Source organism: Zonotrichia albicollis, chromosome 5 (genome assembly GCF_047830755.1).
Source record: "Zonotrichia albicollis isolate bZonAlb1 chromosome 5, bZonAlb1.hap1, whole genome shotgun sequence".
NCBI lineage: Eukaryota > Metazoa > Chordata > Aves > Passeriformes > Passerellidae > Zonotrichia > Zonotrichia albicollis.
In genome coordinates this window covers 70989303-70995990 of record NC_133823.1, presented here as the reverse complement: position 1 = coordinate 70995990, position 6688 = coordinate 70989303, and positions in this window count along the sequence as shown.

Sequence of the window (6688 nt, the reverse complement as noted above, 5' to 3'; positions counted from 1 at the left end):
TGGCCACCTGGATTTCAGTTAATTCATTAATATAATTAATTGCAATGACTTTGGCTTTCTGGTGTTTGAGGGGAAGGCTTCTATCACTGTTTGCTTGCTGAGTTTTTTGTTGTTTTGTTGAGGTAGTTGTTGGCTGTGGTGCAGTGACTCAAGGCATGCGATTACTCAGAATGAGCCCTCAATACTTATGGCAATAAAGTTTGGCACGAATATTTTTGTTATTTTTCCCTACAGTGAAGCACTCTTAGACAAGGTGTGGGTTTAGGATTGGTTGCATTTGCTGAGGTAATGGATGCCATGGTACCTTCTTTGAAGAAGACTGAAGAGGTTTGTAACTTGAGTTTTGTGGTAGGCAGGGGATGGGCAGTCTGGTGGGACTCAGGGAGACTGCCACCCTGCCAGGGAGTGAAATGGGGAGCTGAGAGCTACTGTGAGATGGGGAAGTCCTAGGGGAAAGGAAAATGAAGGAGCCCATGCAAAGTTGAGCTATAGGGTTGTGAGGATTGGCTGAGGAAGGAGAACATGGGCTTTGAATTTCAAGAAAGGAGGCAGGGATTAAGAAGCGTTGGGGAAAGGAAACACAGCTCTGGAGCACATGGCTAGGAGCCATAGTGAGATACAAAGAAAAAGTAGTCCAGAGGACAGAGCTTGGCATGAGGAGCTGGGGAAAGATTTAGAAACAGACCAGGAACCTGGGCCTGACAGCAGGGGAAGGGAAAAGAACAGGGTGGGGACAAAGGAGAGGAGACGAGACAGGCTGGGGGTGGAGGGTGGGGCAGCCAAGAGAAAGGAAGATGAGTCTGTGCCTATTTCAGTGTCCTCCTGGTTCTCACTCCTGGGTCTGGCATTACACAGCCTTTCCCTTCATCTGCTGTCAGGAGACACTGTCATCCCCTGATAACGTGCACACACGAACTCCTACACAGCAGACAGCCTGCCACAGGGGACAACCCTTCACTGTTTGGGACACAGAGTCACTGTGGCCTGTGGCAAAGCCAGTGGGCCCAGCTTTATCTCCGGTGTCAGCGGACAGGGAATCTGTGAGTGTCACATCAACAACATGAACAGCCCACAAAGGTTTCAGAGCAAACATTCAGACTCCTGATGACACCTGTAACTCTTGCCTTTCATTCTTAAGTCCCCGTTGCTTGGAGTTTTCACCTTCAGCATTCGTTTTAAGGTACAGCTGGTTTTTCCCTAGCAAAGTCTTCCCAAATGCCATGTGAAGTATGTGACAGCTGGAATTCGTGGCAGAATGAGTTCAGCAGTCAGACAAGGCAGAGGTCAGTAGCTGGCCACATTCATGTCAGAGTGAGCTTCCTCTCTAGCATTTGCTGGGGGCGCCTGGAGCAGGTAATGCAGCTTTTACAGAAAAAACCAATCAAGACTGCACTTGATAAAAGTCATGAGGGTACAACAATGCTGCTTACACAGGCATTCATCCTCTATTTTTTCCTGAGGAGGAAAAGGATATCAATTGTGATTCTTATGTAATGACTATTGCTTTTGCATAAAAGGACACAAAACACTGAGCAATTTAACCTCCCAGATGCTTGGAAGTTAATGATTGCAGGTCAGCTTTGAGATAATAGCCTGGGCAGTGTTGGGAAAGTCATCTTCTGGCAGATAACAGATTCCATTTTGGCATGTGGACAGTGGATTACAGTCCTTTAACCACCACGAAGAGCTGCGCTAAGCTCTGGTCTCTCCAAGAAGCAAACAAGATTTCACAAGAGCCAGCTGGCTTCAGTTGCACTTACAGCACTTGTAACTTCAGATATCGTGGGAGATGCAGTCATGGTGAACTTAAAGACATATAGGGATGGTTCCCTAGCTGAGAAAGGGGGGATTGCAGAACGTGCTTGTCCCAAGCCGGTCACTGCATGGATGGATGCGTTGGGGCGTGGTGGAGCAATAACTGCATCCACCCCAGCTCTGAACACTGCCTCAGGCTCATTTGGGAGAGTTCTCCCTCCCTAGAAATAAAAGCTAACGCAGCACAAGGGACCACATCATTTCTTTGCACTTCCAAAGGCATTCCAGGCCTTGTCTCTCCTTTCTCAGATGCTGCTGTGCTGATAGCCTGTACAGGGAGCTGTCTTTGCAAGGGCTTCATGAGTTCACTGTGCCACTGGAACTCTCTTTGTGTTCTGCATGTGATGCTTGGTCTGTGACCTGCTGCTGCAGGGTGTTATGCTCTGGGGAACCCTTCAGTGGGGCCTAGGTTTGGGGATCCATGGAAACAGTCCTGAAACAAAGAGAAAACAAACGGGAGAGTTGTGACATTCCTTCTGGAATACTATCAGCACAGACTGTTACCAAGAGAGAGAGGTTTGGGGTTGTCTCTTTATTCCTGCTGTTTTCTACCTGCCAGCTAATACACCCTACAGAAATGACGCAGAGCAAGATTGTGGTTGTGCAAGTGGTAGAAATTAAATTCATGATGTAGTAAAATGATTTTTTTTCTTTGTAATGTCTCGCTGATCTCATCTCTCCTTGCCCTTCAGTGTGACATGATGAAAGCTGCACGATGTGGTAACTGCTGTTCCTTGGGAATAGTCTGTCTTTGCTGTATTCCTCCATGAGGTTACTTTGGCTTTGTGCTATAACATACCAGGGAATGGAAAGAGTATTTTCCTCACTTCCACCTATATTTCTATTTCCAGCTACAGTCCTGTGAATAATGTAACATTCTCCAGAATTAGCCCATGTGGAAGTTATTCTATGTGGAAGTAATTCTATGACCTGTATAAGAATCTCATTTAAAAGAGGATAAAGACAAATCTGTAACAAAACTTCCACTATTTCATGATCACTTGCTAGGAGAGACAGTGAAAGAGACATTTTTGACTTGCAAGGGGTTTGTAGTTGATGTGGAAATATTTAGAGCTAAAATTATTGCAGGCAGACTTGTTGCAAGCAGCTGTGCTTGAGCTTTCCAACCTTAACTATTTTGTGCTTGTGTGAAGATCTGCTTCCTAACAATTTGTGTGTGCTCTGATCCAATGGGATAATGGGTTTCTGAAATTACAACAACCACACAGGCTGTATCTGCCTCACAAACACTGATTTCCCCCCAACACAGGGAAAAAGATCTCCCTCTAATCTCTGAGCATGTGTTCAAGCACTTCCAGTACAAAAGCTGCTTTACCCTGTAGCAATACAACAGAATGTGTCTTCAGTCCTGAGCAGGGGCCAAGTTACTTTGGGACATTTTTTGCCACCCTTCCAGTGCCGTGGGATCAGGAGAGATAAATAATTAAACCATGATCTTATGGTTACAATGCAATGCTATGAGAAAGAGATGTGATTTTATGCTTTTTCCCATTAAGGAATCTCTCAACAAGTCTGGATTTCTTTGAAATCCAATATTAACTGAAATTGTTTGAGTTCATGACGTTTGATTGCAGAGTATTTTTGAAATTTTTTTTAAATGTATATCATCAATCTTTATACTGACATTGTTTCTTTTCTTAGCCTGGAGTAATTTTGCTAATTTAGATGGATTGCTCTATGTGATGTGGATACAGAGAGAGAGGGTGTGTATATGTGTTTGTGTACATTAGAGAGAAGGAGAGGGGTGATTTTGCTAATTCTGAACTCTAACCCCCATAAATATTTGTACTTGAGACATTATTTCTCATTTCTCATGAGCTGAGGTCACTGCTCCATCTCTTAGACCTGCAACAGTTGCCAGTGCTTCTAGACAGTTCAGATCTTTTTCCAAGTGCAGTTATTCTGGACTAGAGAAAATTTGATTTACTTCCAATTTAGACCTCACTGGATTGTTTGTTCTCTTATCTTCAGCCATACTGGGCTGCTGTGTTTCCAACATTCGTAAAGACAACCCAAAACAAAGTTTTGGCCATCTGTGGCATTATCAGATTAAGCATATATGGAGAAAATTTTATTTAGAAAGACATAAACAAGTGTCCACTGGTGCTTTACAGGAATAAAGTACTCCTTTGAACTGGATTGGAGACTGTAAGAGGTTTGTAATAGGGAGGAGATTTTTTTTCTATTGTTGATGTAATGTCTTTCTACTATTTGCACCAGAAAAAGAAAAAAAAGAGGAAAGAAATAAGCTTTTGTTTACAAGAAATATTGATGAAGGGTCTTAAAGTCTTCAGAAAGGAAAATGAAAAACTGAACTTGTGTTACAGGTGTTTTTAAAAGAGTGACCATGCACGTAGATTTTCCCAGGCACTTAATATCCATGTATACTTCAAGCAGAGAAACTGTGCCTCAAAACTGCACCTACAAAAGCAGGTGGGCAAAAACTGAAGCTACTTTCTATAGTAACTAATATTTAGAAGGGAAATTCAGCTATAGCCAGATTTGTGGCTGTTTGCTTCCATCATACAAGGCAGGAATTTTCCTCCCAAATTTAAACTCAAGCAGTTACTGTACTTTAAGTTTCTACATGTCCTGTAACAAGTGAGTGTGAGAATTTGTGGGAAACCTTTGGTGTTAATATTCAGTGCTGGAGAAAGGAGATGGATGATTTTTTCCACTGTTAGCTGAGTGCTAGACAACACAGGAACAGCTTCAGAAGGGACACAGCCCATCCATCTCTTTTTGGCTAATTGCTGCTTGGATAGGCACCAAAGAGAGGGACTGGGAAGCCAAGGGAGTGGAGAAGCTCTGTGTGGAGGGGAGGCCTGGGCTGATGTTCCGTTTGCAGCAGCTGGACGCGTTCCCTGCCGCCACAGAGACACAAAGCACCCGCTGAGCGTCCCCGTGGTGCAAGATGGATGAGCCTGAGTATTCCTGGGTGTCTTTGCTTTCCTGGAGTTCCATTTGCTTTTCAAAAGTGAGGGGCTGTTTATTTGTTTGGTTGGTTTTAATTCTAGAGTGAGTGCTTTTGAAACACTACCTTCATTATTCCAGTGTGAGCAAACTGGAGATGTCATCCTGATAAACTATCAAGGACATATGGCCGAAACCCTTTGAAAAGCAGTTTTTATGAGAGGGGATTGACATTTCCTGGGCTCTTCATATGGCAGGATTTGCAGTAGTAACTGCTGGAAAGGCAGGAAAGTTGTTGCCCCTTGGATTAAAAACCAAAAACTCATGGATGGACCTGATGGAGTTTCTTACTCCTATTTTAAAATTATCTCAAAAATTACTCTTGGATTTCTCAGGGTTTTCCTGTAATCACACTAACAATATAATTTAGGTTTGAATAGTGTTTACTCTGGAGTTTTTCCCCTGATGTTCTTGCTGAGAGTCTGTAGAAGCTGAAGAATTATATATTGAATAAATGAGATGATTGGATGAGCAGATGATGCCTTGTGTTTAGTATGACCTCTGTGTTAGAGAGCAGCACTGAATAAAACAGCTTTTTCTTTGTAAGAGGTAAGGCATTCCTGTGAGGAACAGGAAATTGGACTCAGATGATTCTTAAGGGTCCCTTCCAGCTTGAGATGTTCTCTGATTCCATTAAAAATTGTAGCTGGTTACAGAACAGTGCAGGACAAACAGAGAATGGCAGCAGTTCAGATAAATGGCACACGTTAGAGAAGAGGTCTCTAGGAGGTTCTTTTGAAGTAGCAGGAAGGGGGGCTCGAAGGCACTGTGACATGGAGTGCCTTACACAGGCCAAGAGAAGACCTGAAGGGGTTGGATAATTGATGGTCTGGGTGGAGGGAAGGCAGCCCTATGGGTGTGATTGTGTGGAAGATCTGAGCTGAGGAAGGGTGGTGGAAGAGGCCACAAGAAAGGAAAATGCTACTGCCAGAATCGCTTTAGTCAATGTTCAATATTAATGACCATATTAAGAGGCTGGACGGCAGAAGAAAGTAGAGTGGAGAAAAGAAAACAGGCGTGTTTTCCATTTGAAGAAGAGAAAGGAAAATATATTTAAAAATATAGAAGGTTGGCAGATCTTGAGGTGAGTGTAGATTGCTTAGGGAATAGGACTTTCATTTTAGCTCTGTTATCTTTTAGTTGTAGGCCCCACATACTCAATTCCCAGTGACAAGCTTTTAAAAAGTTCTCAAGCCTCACAATTTTATTGGTGCACTGGATTTTACTGATTTTCAAAAGGATCATTTGATAAGGAATTTAGGCTGGTTACCATACCTACCCTGCCACCACTGGGTTTGGCCCAGTCATGGAGATCAGGGCTCCAAGGACTGAGAAATAGCAGGACTGTGGCCTGTAAAGCGTGGTCTCTACTCTGCAGCTGTGACAGGGCATCCAGCTGAGAGCTGCAAGGGCTGCTGTGTGTGCAGGGAATGTAAAGTTCCACGAGTGGCTGAGTGGAAGGAACCATGGGTGTTTCGTCTTTAGAAAGTTTTTTTGGTTTTAAGCATTTTGAGATTGTTTTTAAAGAACTTATTAGAGTTTTTTAAATGACATTTTCACCCCTTCCCTTCATCTACTTGAATTCAGCTTCATCTTCTCTTAATCTGCCTTCCAAGAAAGACACAAGGACTTCAGAAGGCTCCATAGTGCAAGGACACAAAATGCCCTGAATGGAGCTTCTGTTGCAGGGGAGGAGCAAGAGGAAACGAAGGGTCTTCACTGTTGGCTGTGACTGTCCAGAGCTCTCAGGGACAGTGATAATGAGGGATTTCCTTGAGAAGGAGCAGAGAGTGTTTGAAGTGGAGGGGCGGCTGGGGGAGCTGGGGAAGGGGGATGCTCACGGAGCAGCAGGGCTGCAGTGCCCATCTGGCTGCAGTGC